Raw genomic sequence first — 14,107 nt, 5'->3', positions numbered from 1 at the left:
GAGAATATCCATCAAATTGGACTGTTTTTAAACCTGGGGGTATTTTCTTGATTGGGCCACCCTTGGGTGGATGGTCCTGGACCATATATAGAAGCAGGGGAGCAAGCCATTGGGAACAAAGCAGGAAGCAGCCTTCCTCCACAGCTGGGCTCTAGATCCTGCCTCGATGGAGTCCATGCCACGCCTTCTCTCCACAATGGACCATGATGAGGACATTTAAGACAAATCAACCCTTTCCTCCCCGTGTAGCCTTTAGTCACGGTCTTTATCCTAGCAATTGAAAGCAGACCAGGACACCTTCCAAACAACCAAGAGTTCTGTGTGCTTGCAACATAGTTTTTTCCTTAATAAAAGAAAATTTTGCATTTTTATATAAATTATATATAGTAAGACAGTATTCCAGACTGTATAGTCATCAGAAGCATGTAGTTATAAAAAACACACACCCTTCACTTGGCATCTATAGCAACTTCTGCTTTCTGTGCCTGTTTGTTTGGCATCTTCTGAGGGCCAGCCCACTAACTTTCCCCCTTTCCCCTCTGGGTCTTTTGTTTCTTTTCTTTCCGGCTTGGCCTCTGACAGTGGATAATCTGTTCTATCAGGCAGTCTCAGATCTCCGTGGCTCATCCTTCACTTTGGCTTTACCTCCTCCAGTCTTCATTTTGGGCACGGCAATGTGACGTCATAGGCCCTGTGTACAGGCACGTACTGGGGTATGGCTTTGGTTGGTCCAGGATTGCTCTCTCCTCTGTCTCTTCCTCATCTTCTTCTTTCTTCTCCTTTCCTTCCTCCTTCTCTTCTACCCTGCTCCTATTCTCTTTTTGCTATAAAGTTGGTAATCTTTTATCTTTTAAAAATCAATTAATCAAAGGATTAATTTGAGATAAGGTCTCACATGTCCCAGAATGGCCTTGAACTTTCTATGTAGCCGAGGATGGCTTGGAACTCCTGATCCTCTTGCCTTTACCTTCGGAGTACTGGCATTGCAGGCCTCTGCTAGTAATACCTAGTTTATGAAATGGTCGGGCAGAACCAGGGTTTTGTGCATGCTGAGCAGGTAACCTCCCAGCTGAACTATACTTCCAGCTTAATAATCTTTTCTCTGAAGATGGCTTTCTTTAGCTTCTTCCTCTCTTCACCCGAACAGGACATTTTCCTTTATCTGTCTTGTCTATATTTGCCACCTCTCTCTCTCTCTCTCTCTCTCTCTCTCTCTCTCTCTCTCTCTCTCTCTCTCTCTCTCTCTCATCATTTTCACTTCTGAACCTCCAAAAGGCAGACACAACAGTTGTCAAGCCTCACATTGTTGCCGTGCTTGACATAGTTGGTAAGTCCAGGAGGCCGTTTCTTCCTTTGACCTCTAATTTTTCCTTAGCAGCTTGCCTGAGTCTGTTTGAACTGTTATAACAAAACACCAGCAACTGGGCTCTTACAAACAACAGAAGTGGGTCACTCATGGGTCTAGAGGTCAAAGTCCAAGGTCAAGATACAAATGTGTTCAGTGTCTAGCCAGGGCCGGATAGGAAGCACAGTTACTTTCTGAGGTCTCTTCTGAGAGCACTCTTCTTCCCTAGAGTTTCTTCTATTTTACTATTCAGTTCCAATGGAAGAGCTCAGCCCTCAGTGCCTTTACAGTGTTGTTAGTACACAGGTGATCTTGTCCAAGACCCTGGCTTTAAGCACACCTTAGTCTATGTCTCAGACATGGTTTGCTGTCCACAACCCTTAAATCTCAATGACTTGGAACAATGGTTTTTTTTTTCCCCCTCTCTCCTGCTTTATAATGTCCATCATGAATCACCAAGAGTATCTACTGATTGTGGTCACTCAGGGGCTCAGGACACCCACACCACCACCCCCTCAATAAGAAATTGGGACGCGGTGATTTTCAGGACATGTAGCTAATACAAGTCCCATGGCTATCCCCATTTTCACAGAAGCAGGAAGTATGCCTTATGATAAGAAGTGAGCCAGAGGCATTGCATCGAACTGCTCAGTTATTTTCAATAGCTTTTCAGTTTGGTCCCAGGCTCAGGAATCTTTGCTAAACTGCAGATCATCATCACCTATCTGCCAGCCGCCTTCTTCCAGATTCTTTAAAATCACTATATCCAAAGCAAAACTGTGAACTTATTTCTCATGCTTCCCTCTGTCCAGATGGTCTGTGGCCTACTTTAGTGTCATCCTGATGAGGCATCTGCTACTTGGGCCACAGACTTGGAGGCATCTCTGAGTTTTGACTGTTCTCAATCCCTATAGCATATCTATGTGAAAATCCCAATGGCACCTTAATTGAACTAGGTAGGGAGTATGCCCCCTTTTAATTATTTATCATGGGTACTCCAGTCTACAAACTCCTACTGTCTCTTGCATTGGGGACTGGCACACCTTGCTAGTTGTCTTCCTTTTCTACCTGCCTGTAATCTCTCCATCCTCTGAAACATCATCATACCATGATCCCCTTGGGCTCACAGCCTGCTGATATCCTCCTATCTCATAGCCAGGTATGGTTGTTCGTTTCTGTTGCTGTGATTAAAAACTAACTTGGCAGAAAGCCACTTACATGAGAAAGAGGGGGTTGCTTGAGCTTCCAATTCCAGGATACAGTCCCTCATGTGGCCAACTCAAAGCAGGAGCTTCAAACAGCTGGTCACATACACCTACAGTCAGTAGCAAAGAGAAATGGGTCCATGTGCACTTGGTTATTTGCTTGTGTTCAGCTCAGCTTCTTTAATCTTGTACGGCTCAGGTCCCCCTGCCTAGGAGTGGCACTGTCCACAGTGAGCCATGTTTTTCTATATACATGAGAATGAGACTCTCCCCCAGGTAATTTCTAGGTCATGTCCTGTAGAGAAAGCTGCCGATCACACTGGTTAACCCAGAATGCCATCACAGGCTGTCCGATGCTGCAAGTTCTCCCACACCCCACCCCAGCCCCATGTCAGTCTATACTCCCCCTTCCTTTCTCCAGTCTGGCTCAACCTCTGGCGCAGCAGTCATCCTCCTGCCTCAAGAGTCCTCACACAAGTACTTCCCTGTCTCTGAAAAAATTCTTTGCTCTAGTGTTCATGAAACTTGCTTTCTTAGCTTCCTTTTCTATTTAAATGTCATTAGAGAGACAGAGATGAGGCCAGCCTCCTTTTCTGCCCTTGGCCACTGTCCCTTTTCCTGCTATATTCAGGGTTACTTCTGTTTAACCACCATGAAAAACATACTTATCTTTAAGGAGGGATGTTTCCTCTCCTCCTCAAATGTTAGCTCCAAGAGTACCAAATGTGTATGATTTCCTAGTTCTGTGCTCCCAATAACTAGAATATATTACACACTCAGTAAATACTTGCTGGGCCAATAGTTAAGAAAAACAATGATCCAAGACACCTAACATGAGGTAAGGGAGATGGTTCAGTAGGTAGAGTGCTTGCTCAGCAAGCATGAGAACCTGAGTTTGGAAACGCAGCATCTTCTTCAAGAGATGGGTATGGTAGCTTGTACCTGTAACCCTGCTCTGGGCAGATGGAGACAGTTAGATTCCCAAGGCCTTATTGACCAGCCAGTCTGGCAAAACTGATGATCTCCAAGATCATTAAGAAAAAAAAAAAAAACAGGCTAGCAAAAAAGGAAGACATCTGCCCCACCACATGTGACTGTGGGTGGGGGCACATACACACACAAGTGCACACACATACTCATATACCACATAACCCAGCATGTATGCAATGTTTCATACATGGCTTACTTTGATTTTGGAGTCTCCACACTTTGTGAGATGTTATAAACACCTTCCGATGAGAAGAGATGTGAGTCCCCAAGGCCCCACGGGGGACAGATACACGGTGAAGTGCAGACTCAGTTGCAAATCCTTCTGCCTCCAGGTCTGCTCCTGTCGTCGGCAGACTCTAATGACTTTGCCCTGCCACGGGTTTGGCAAACTCTCTAGTGAGCAATCTATTAATGCAGCCTTAAATTAGATCCTACAAATCAGGAGGGATTAATAATTAAATGCTACCATAAAGAAAACTAGACAGACCTGGAAGATGGTAAGCTCCAAATGGGGTAGAAAATATATTTGGGGATTGTCTTAGTTTTTAGTCTTTCATCTTGGATGTAAAACCACCCAGATGAACATTGGCTGTACTTAAATAGTAATATATATATATATATATATATATATATATATATATATATATATATATATATTCATACATACATATATTATATATATTATATATATCAGTGTGCCATCATAATTCAGTGCCCTTGACCAGTTCTAAGGGGGAAAATACCTCCAGGCAAGAGTGTTGCTGACCAGACTCTGACCCCGAGGAAATTGGCACCCCTGAGGGTACTACTATATTGAGGTGCTTCTGCTCTAAGCTGTCTGGTGGCGTAACTGGAAAGTTCAGAGAGTGCTGTGTCATTCTGAGTGTATCCCGTTTCCGTGGAACAAGAGCACCGCCGACTTCATCTTCTCCAAACAGCAGCATCTCTTATTCATGGGGTTCTTTCTCTGTGGGGCCATTGATTATTGATGTGTCTCACTGTTAGGTAAGGGCTCCTGTCACCCTAGACAAATACTACCCAGTGTTTCAGCCTCACTTGGGTGGGCACAGCTGTCCCTTTGGCAACTCTCAAGTGCACTCATTCAAGGCAACCTGGGGATGGTTGTGTCCAAGCAACTCCTCAAAGGGAGAGACTTTTCTATGGCTGGATGAATAGTGGAGGGATCAGGTGATCTAGGGAAAGGAAGAAAGGGACATGGAAGAGGCTGTCATTGGGACGATTGGCTTGGATTTGGAAGATTGCTTAGTGGAAAGGGAGACTCACAGGACCTCTCTCTCAGGGGTCATGTGATGGCTAAGCAACTGCTGGCTGGGGGACTCTTTGGTGATAGAGACACGTTCTGGAGATGTGACCTCCTGACAATCACTTATGCTTCTGTGAGCCACCATAAACCTGTTTAACAAAGGAGAAGGAGAACAGCAGTGAACAACACAGCAGCAGCCCGACTGTCAGCAGGAGTCTCTCAGCTCAGATAGGCCTTACTGGGTTGATATTTCCCACTTCAGGTTTAGAATGAGTTAACCATACAACATTCTCCTATTGATTTCCCCTTATATTGTGGGGAACTGCTTCTGTGTGGCTGAAGTCATTCTTTGAGATAATAATTATCTTAATAGCAGGCTATTAATGCAAAGGTATTTTAATAAATTTGTTCAAATTTCTTGTGTAATATTGGCCAACCTCAGCATTATTTCCAAAGACACCTGTATAGTCTTTAAGTCTGCCTCCTCTCTCTCTCTCTCTCTCTCTCTCTCTCTCTCTCTCTCTCCTCCCCTCCCTCCCTCCCTCCCTCCCTCCCTCCCTCCCTCCCTCCCTCCCTCCCTTCCTTCCTTCCTTCCTTCCTTCCTTCCTTCCTTCCTTCCTTCCTTTTCTTTCTTTCAGTTTCTGGGACAGGGTCTAGCCACATAACCCAAGCTGACCTCAAACCCATGATTGTCCTGCCTCAGCTTCCCAATGGCTAGAGATGCAGGTATGCACTGCCTTATTTAGCTCATCTTTGGACATTTTCTTAAGTGGGAAGTAAGGGGTGACCATGGCTAAGCCAAAGCCCATGTGTGTCTAGCAGTGTGCATCCCTGACAGTTGTCCCTCTGCTTGTAGGGGCCCTTAAGTCTCTATTTAGAAGCTTGTAACCTCCCTCAATACTAAGATCATACCTTAAGGAAAAAGAAGAAACCTCATTCAGTACTCAGAACTCAGTACATTAAGAAAACCTGGGAAACCTCATAAAATCACCTTGTGAGAATTACCTGGAAGAACGACAGTCGTACCGATTGAAGACGGTTAGAGTTCACGAGAAGTAGTTAGTAATGAATTTTCTTGTCAGAACATAGAGTCCAATATGACATTTCTCTCTAGTCTCCAGCCTTTCACGTTGGGACCCAGTGGAGTTTCCTTCTGAGGGAGGGGAGCAGAAACTCAGGCCCGCTCAGTCATACTCTATTTCTAAGGGCAGCCATGTCTTATTGGAGATAGATATTCAGTGCCTCATCCAGACATCTCGGAGCCTTGGTGTGGATCTCAGCCTTGTAGAAACGCAGGGGTTGATTCATGGAGCATAGGAGCATACATTGACCCTACATTGATATTCATTCTTATTTTTATTTTTGGTAGTTTTGAGGCTCATTTTCATAATGCATCGTTGTAGCGGCTCTGTCCCTTCCCTCCTGGTTGGTCCCAGCTGAAACACTTGACTCTGAGAGACCCCAGAGACAGTCACTGTGCCCAAAGTGGCAGCTGGGAAAGATTAGGGAAAAAAATCCCTGCAGATAAAGGGAGCCAGTGCTGAACAGTAAGGGAGACAGTTGGGAGATTTAAAGGACATGGCCCCTCAGCAGCTGAGAGGATAGCAGTCGCCAGGGAGATACTACTCGGGAGATAAGCAGCTGTGTGCTAGCTGAAGAAATGTGCCAAAGGGGATAAGAGAAGCAACTGGTATGCAAGTGTGCACGAGCAAGACTCTAGAAGCGCCTGGAATCCAATGTGCGTGTTGGGGAAACAGCACACTCGTGGCTCTTCAAGCTGCCTTTCTTCCTACATCCCTCTATTAGAACGGCAGCAGGTGGGCTCTGAATGATGCTGGTCTTGAACCACACACCTCGGCTACTCTGCTCTGCATTGCGATCCAATGTTACTGTCATCCAGGAGGGTGAGCTTCTCTAAGGGCTTCCCTTCCTTTACAGCTTTTGGCGTCCAGTTCCACCCGTACCCACTTTCGTTTCTGTGTTCTTGTATACGTACATGTGTGCAAATGCATGTGAATATCTGCGTGTGCATATGTGAAGGCCAGGAGCCCAGCTCGAGTGTCGTTGCTCAAGGTCAAAAATCATATCTACTGATGTTTTTGAGACCGGGTCTCTCATTGGCCTCTTAGGCTAGGCAGGCCGCCATCCATCAAGCCCCAGAGATGCTTCAATCTCCCCATTGCTGGGATTACAAGTGCAGGAGACCATACCTGGCTCCTTTTCTGTGGGCTCTGCAGATTGAGTTCAGACACTTGTGGAGCAAGTACTTTATACCAGCCGAGCTGTCACCCCAGGCTGATATGTATTTATCTTTATTTTACTCTTGCTAGAACCTTCGACTCTACAGATGTTTATCATCATTAATCACGGCAGTGGCATATTTCTGCCCCAATTCACAATAGATTGAGGTCATCGTGACTGAATAGTTATCGTAATAAATAGTACTGTCAGGAAGCAGCCGTTGCCGAAGAAACTAAAGAGAAATGTAACGTTCTACGATTTTTATGAAGTGTTTTAATCGCGTATAGAACTTGCCTTAGGCTCTTCAAATTCTGTTTTGAACCCAGTACTGAAGGCTCATTTATCAAGCTCTCTGTAGAATTTCTGACACGGTTTCCACGGACACAAGAAAAGCTTATGGAGACGAGCCAGCAGCTGGTCGTTTTCTGGGCTGTCACTCTTGGTGGTTCTGCTGTCTCTGGTTCACACTAACCTTTCTTTAAAATGAAGGTGATGTACAGAGCCTGCTGTGCAGTATAATACCCTTAGTGCATTCAGTGTCTGTCGCAAAGGAACACTCAGCAAGTGGTTATCCTCAATCCAGATACATCTGGTTCGACAGAGGAACAGTGGTCAAGACAGCACCCAACTTGACATCGATTATAGCCAGCATTTCTTCTACGACACCTACATGTGACATAAAATGGCTGTAGAAGGATAGGGGAAACCCTCAACCCAGTGTCTAGCAGAGAGGTGTCATGCTCACAGTTCCCTTACACCCACAATTACTCTCTGAGTCCTCCTGGGACTTCAGACTCACCCTCTCCTTCCCAATCACTCTTTCACACTCTTCCAGTAACTGCCACCATGCTGCCAGCCATTGGTTAACACTGTCAACTGTGATAGATGATGGAACACGAGAAGTGTTTTAAAATTATTATTGGGGAAGAAAGGTTGTTTTTATTTTTAAATATGGTCCCCAAATGAGAAGCAGGAACCAAAAGTAAAATTAGAGGTCAATAAAACCTGGCTGCAGTTGTGACTGAGGCTGATTCATTTGAGCAAAGCTGTGGGCTTCTTACTGCCCTCTGGAGTCTTTTGTCTCTATCGCCTATGCTTCAAATCCATGCAGGAAATTTCTTTCCATGAAGTCAGTGCTTGCCTGACTGGGATAGAAGGTAGAGCTGAAAGCTCTGGGGAACCACACTAGAAGCTCGTAGGACTTGTTAGAGAGATGGGCAGGACACAGCATATGAGCTGGTGTGCACATGGTATTGCTGTCAGCTACCCTGTGACATCATGGTGACAAATACCAGAGGAAAACAATTTTGAAGGGAAAGGGATTTGCTTTGGCTTACGGTTTGGGGTATCTCAGTCCATAGTTGATTGGCTCCACCGCTTTGGATGTCAGACATGCCATGGTGTTGGGAACACGTGGAGGAGGAGATTGCTGACATCACAGCAACCAGGAAGCTGAGAGAGCGGTACAGGAAATGGTGAACGGAGTGACCCACAGAGGCCCACACCTTTTGACTACATGCTATTCTGTCTAGTTTAGCCTCCCACTTGTTCACTAATTCTGAAACAACCAGTGATCAGTGCACTGATTGGCTCAGTCTGAGTCCTCATGATGAAATCATTTCGTCTAAAGCCCATCAGCTGGCCACCAAGCCTACTGCACATGGCCTTTTGGGGACTGTCTTAGTCAGGGTTTCTATTCCTGCACAAACATCATGACCAAGAAGCAAGTTGGGGAGGAAAGGGTTTATTCGGCTTACACTTCCATGCTGCTGTTCATCACCGAAGGAAGTCAGGACTGGAACTCAAGCAGGTCAGGGAGCAGGAGCTGATGCAGAGGCCATGGAGGGATGTTCTTTACTGGCTTGCCTCACCTGGCTTGCTCAGCCTGCTTTCTTATAGAACCAAGACTACCAGCCCTGAGATGGTCCCACCCACAAGGGGCCTTTCCCCCTTGATCACTAATTGAGAAAATGCCTTACAATTGCATCTCCTGGAGGCATTTCCTCAACTGAAGCTCCTTTCTCTGTGATAACTCCAGCTGTGTCAAGTTGACACAAAACTAGCCAGTACAATTGACCCCTTGTCAACTTGACACACAAAAACATCACTAGTAAGCCTCAACCCTTACAATCTTATTCATCCCCATTCTAAATAACTTTAAAAGTCCCACAGTCTTTACATATTCTTAAATTTTCAATCTCTTTAAAATATCCATCTCTTTTAAAATTCAAAGTCTTTTTACAATTAAAAGTCTCTTAACTGTGGGCTCCACTAAAACAGTTTCTTCCTTCAAGAGGGAAAATATCAGGGCACAGTCACAATCAAAAGCAAAAGTCAATCTCCAACTGTCCAATGTCTGGGATCCAACTCACAATCTTCTGGGCTCCTCCAAGGGCTTGGGTCACTTCTCCAGCCAGGCCCTTTGTAGCACACGCGTCATCCTCTAGGCTCCAGATGCCTGTACTCCACTGCTGCTGCTGTTCTTGGTGGTCATCTCATGGTACTGGCATCTCCAAAACACTGCATGACCCCTTCAGTCCTGGGCCATCAATTGCAAATGAGGCTGGACTTTCACCAATGGCCTTCCATGGCCTCTCACAGTGCCAAGCCTCAGCTGTTCTGCTCAACTCCTTCATGCCTTCAAAACCAGTACCACCTGGGTGACTCTTACACATTACCAAGTCCAGCCACAGCACAAGGTACAACTTTGGCTATATCTGGAACACAGCCACTGTGCTCTCAGAAAACACTTCCCAGAAGATGTCACCTCAATGATGCTGGTCTCTTCTTAATCACCGCTAATTTCTTAGCTCCAGCTAACCAGCATCAATAGTCCCAGTAATGCAAAGCTTTTGCTTCAGTAGTTCTGGTATCTTGTTAATCACAGCTGATTCTTCAGCCCCAGCTAACCAGAACTACAGAATCTTCACAATCAAAACAGAAATGGCCCTGAAAAGAGTCTTTAATTTTCCCTCTGAAATTTCACAAGCCAGGCCTCCATCTTCTGCACTGTTCTCAACATTATCTTCCAAGCTCCTACACAACATCCCACAGAGCTCTTAACAACAAATGGATCTTCAAGACCAAAGTTCCAAAGTCCTTCCACAGACCTCCCCAAAACATGGTCAGGTTGTCACAGGAATACCCCACTCTGCTGGTACCAATTTGTCTTAGTCAGGGTTTCTATTCCTGCACAAACATCATGACCAAGAAGCAAGTTGGGGAGGAAAGGGTTTATTCGGCTTACACTTCCATGCTGCTGTTCATCACCGAAGGAAGTCAGGACTGGAACTCAAGCAGGTCAGGGAGCAGGAGCTGATGCAGAGGCCATGGAGGGATGTTCTTTACTGGCTTGCCTCACCTGGCTTGCTCAGCCTGCTTTCTTATAGAACCAAGACTACCAGCCCTGAGATGGTCCCACCCACAAGGGGCCTTTCCCCCTTGATCACTAATTGAGAAAATGCCTTACAATTGCATCTCCTGGAGGCATTTCCTCAACTGAAGCTCCTTTCTCTGTGATAACTCCAGCTGTGTCAAGTTGACACAAAACTAGCCAGTACAGGGACTATGTGGAGCTAAGCCACATATTGAAATCTGGGTTCTGAGAAATCCTGACACCATAATTTTTGGAAGGCTGCTCACTGCTGTTTTTATACTCTTTTTTTTTTTTAAACCTGAGTCACGGGACAGGTTTGCTTTCAGCTGTTATGAGGTTTAAACACAAGGGCCCCAGACATAGTGGATGAGTGGAGTCCCATTCTTACAACTTGTCCATGACTTCTCCATAGGCCTGTCATCAATAGGACACCATTGATATAGAGACCCAGAGTGTACAAATACAGACATCAAGAGCCACAAATGACCTATTTTTGTACATATGTTTTAATGTGTTTGGGCCTCTGTGTGTGTGCATGTTTGTGCATGCACAGGTATATATCTGTATACCATAACTGCCTGTTTCTAAAGCTTCCAGTGAAAACAAATATATCCAATTTAAAAAAAATGCCTAGCCTTTTGCAAACACAGTTAGCTAAATATATCATATGATGCAGAAATCCTACTTCTGGGTATATAGCCAAAGGAAATGAAGCCAACATGGTGAAGAGACATTTGCATTCCATGTTGACTGGGGTACAAATTCATACTAGCAAAGATCTGTATCAACCTAGATGTCTGTCAGCAAATGAACAGGTAAAATGCTGCACACAGACAGACAGGAATATGATTCGGCCTTCGAAGAGGAATTCTGTCCTATTTGACAACAGGATGACTGTTGAGGACACATATCAGAAACCAAAAGCCAGACAGAGACAGACACACGATAGGTATTTCCTGATCTCACTTACACAAGGATACTAAGAAATCCCAGTTCAACTGAGAAGAGAAGACAATGGCGGTGATCAGAGGCTGTGTGTATGCATGTGCGCATGTGCCATGAACCACAAAAGGGGATGTGGTGGGGCAGATGCAAATCCAAGAGTACAAAGCCTTCGACCAGAGGGAAGAAGTCCTGGGAATCAGTCCCAGAACTTAACTCTTTTTCTGCTCTCAATCTCTTTTTGTTTGATAAAACTTTACATGACCTCAGGTAGATAGATGCATAAGGTTGGTACGAGGCTCCCACAGGTACTGACAGTAAATTATAAAGAGATTGATAATGAAATCTTTCTGTGGTATACAGAGAAGTTCACCACTCTTGAAAAATGAAAGCAAAATTTGCTCGCTAATGAGATAGATGCTTGTTTCTACTTATGTAACAATTAAATCTTGGCTAATGTCCCAGCTGCAGGACACAGAGCATCTTCAGTGCTTCCGGGGATTGATGGATAGTCTGAATTTGGGATTGTCAATGCTGAGAGCTTTGCTTCTGACAAATACATAGCACAACATGGCACAAAGTGTATTTAAGGTTACTTCAGAAATTGTTGGAAATCCTGTCCTGATCCCAGGCCAAAATTCACTCAGTTTTAATGAAATCCAAGTCAGAAATTCAAGCAGTGTGTGTGTGTGTGAGTGTATGTGTGTGGGGGTGTATGTATGTGTGAGAGAGAGAGAGAGTGTATATGTGTATGTATGTGAGTGTGGGTGAGTGTGGGTGTGAGTATATGTGTGAGTGTGTGTATATGTGTGTGTGTGTGTATGTGTGTGAATGAGTGCGTATGTGTTGTTTTCATATGTGTAGATGCAGGCTTGTGTATCCCACCATGAATATGTGGAGGTCAGAAGAAAGTCTTGGGTATTTGCCATTACTAGTTTGAAGATGGGGTCTTTTTGTTGTCAAATTGCTTTCTTCTCTCTCTCTCTCTTTTGAGACAGTGTCTCTCCATGTAACTCCGACAGGCCTGGAGCTCACTATGTAGCCCAGTCTGCCTCAAACTCACAGAGAGTCTCCTGCCTCTGCCCTCTGAGTACTGAAATTAAAGGTAAGCCTCACCAGGACCTGCTTTCAAATACAAACTTTGAAGGTCAAACATTGAAGCCCAATCCTATCCAGAGATGTACTAATTTGACACTTGCAGATAAGTAATCAAAAGAGAAAAACATTGAGGGGCTTTGTTCCCCACAATTAAGCTGCTAGGCTTCTATGAGAGCAGGAAGCTTTGTGTGCACAGTAAAAGCACTGGCATGCGCAGTCTGCAGCTGAGGTGTTTGAGCAGTGTTTGCTGGTAGTGTGTGCTTGGCATGGGCAGCGTGAAGCAAGCAAAGCAAGACCAGGGTGAGGCCATAGGATGCAGCATGGGGAACTCTGCCAGAGACACCTCAGGTCCATTGTGCAGTTGAGTTTGAATTAAGTTTTCAGAGTTGGGTGTTTAGAAGCCTTTTGCTTTGACAGGGTTTTTTTCCATTTCTCTTTCTAAACCTTCTAGCTTAAAATAAGCTAGAAGTGGTGGCTCAATTGTACTTGCTGTGCTGAGGCAGTGGAGACAGGAGAATGGCTGACTGGTGTTTGCTGGCCAACTAGTGTAGCCTACTTGGTGAGTTCCAGGACAGTGAGAGATTCTGTCTCAAAAAAGAAAAGTAGGAAAAGAAAAAAGAAAAGAAAAGAAAAGAAAGGAGGGGAATGGAGGGGGAGGGGGGAGGAGGGAAGGAAAGAGGAAGGGAGGGAAGGAGAGGGGAAGGGAGGAAAGGGGAGGGAAAGGGAAGAGGAGGAGAGGGGAAGAGAGAGAAGGGAGGGGAGGGTGGAGGGAGGGGAAGGGAAGGTGTTGCCTTAGGGACAACACATGAGATTGTCCTCTGGCCTCTACACAGCCATGCACACATCTGCACATACATTTGTTTCCACACACCACCTACAAAATGTCAAGTTTAAAAAAATTAAACTAACTGCTTTCTTTCTCAAATGCCTTTAATGAAAACTCAGAAAGAATCCATGCACCTGGTTGCTGTGCTTTAGCGATGCCGTGAGTTGCCTTTAGATCAAGGACCTTGGCCCCTCGAGGAATGACCAGCTCATGAGGTGCTCTTTACACAGCACCTCAGGGTATCCCTCAGTTCACGTTGCCCAGCCTACACCACACACTTCATTTCAGTCCCCTTCGCCTAGTTTTAGCAGATGCATCTAATCATAGTTAACTCCCTTTTCATTACTTATTTTATCTTTAAAGTCTCCTGTATCCCAGACTGGCCTGGAATTTGCTATGTAATCAAGGATGACCTTGCATTTCAGACCCTACCACCTCCATGTTGCCTCACTGTCATTTCTGGTTTATTCTGTGCTGGGTATTAAACCTAGGACCTACCTCCTGCCTACTCGGGAAACTCTCTACCCACTGAGCTGCATCCCCGGTCTCCATCCTTTTCTTTGCATCTTTCCTCTAATTGCAAAGTAAAATAGCTTAGAGTAAAGTGATGGCTCAGCACCTTAGAGCACTGCTTACTCTTGCAGAGGCCTAGGTTCAATTCCCAGTACCTGCACAGTGTCTCACTATCATTGGTAATTCTAGTGCCAGGGGGATCTGACAACCTCTTCTGACTTCCTTGGGCATCAGGCATGCATGCGAGTTGTGCAGATACATACATGTAGGCAAACATTCATACACACAAAATAAGTAAATCTCAGAA

This window comes from Mus musculus, chromosome 13 (assembly GCF_000001635.26).
Source record: "Mus musculus strain C57BL/6J chromosome 13, GRCm38.p6 C57BL/6J".
In the NCBI taxonomy this organism is placed as follows: domain Eukaryota; kingdom Metazoa; phylum Chordata; class Mammalia; order Rodentia; family Muridae; genus Mus; species Mus musculus.
This window is presented reverse-complemented; position numbering follows the sequence as displayed.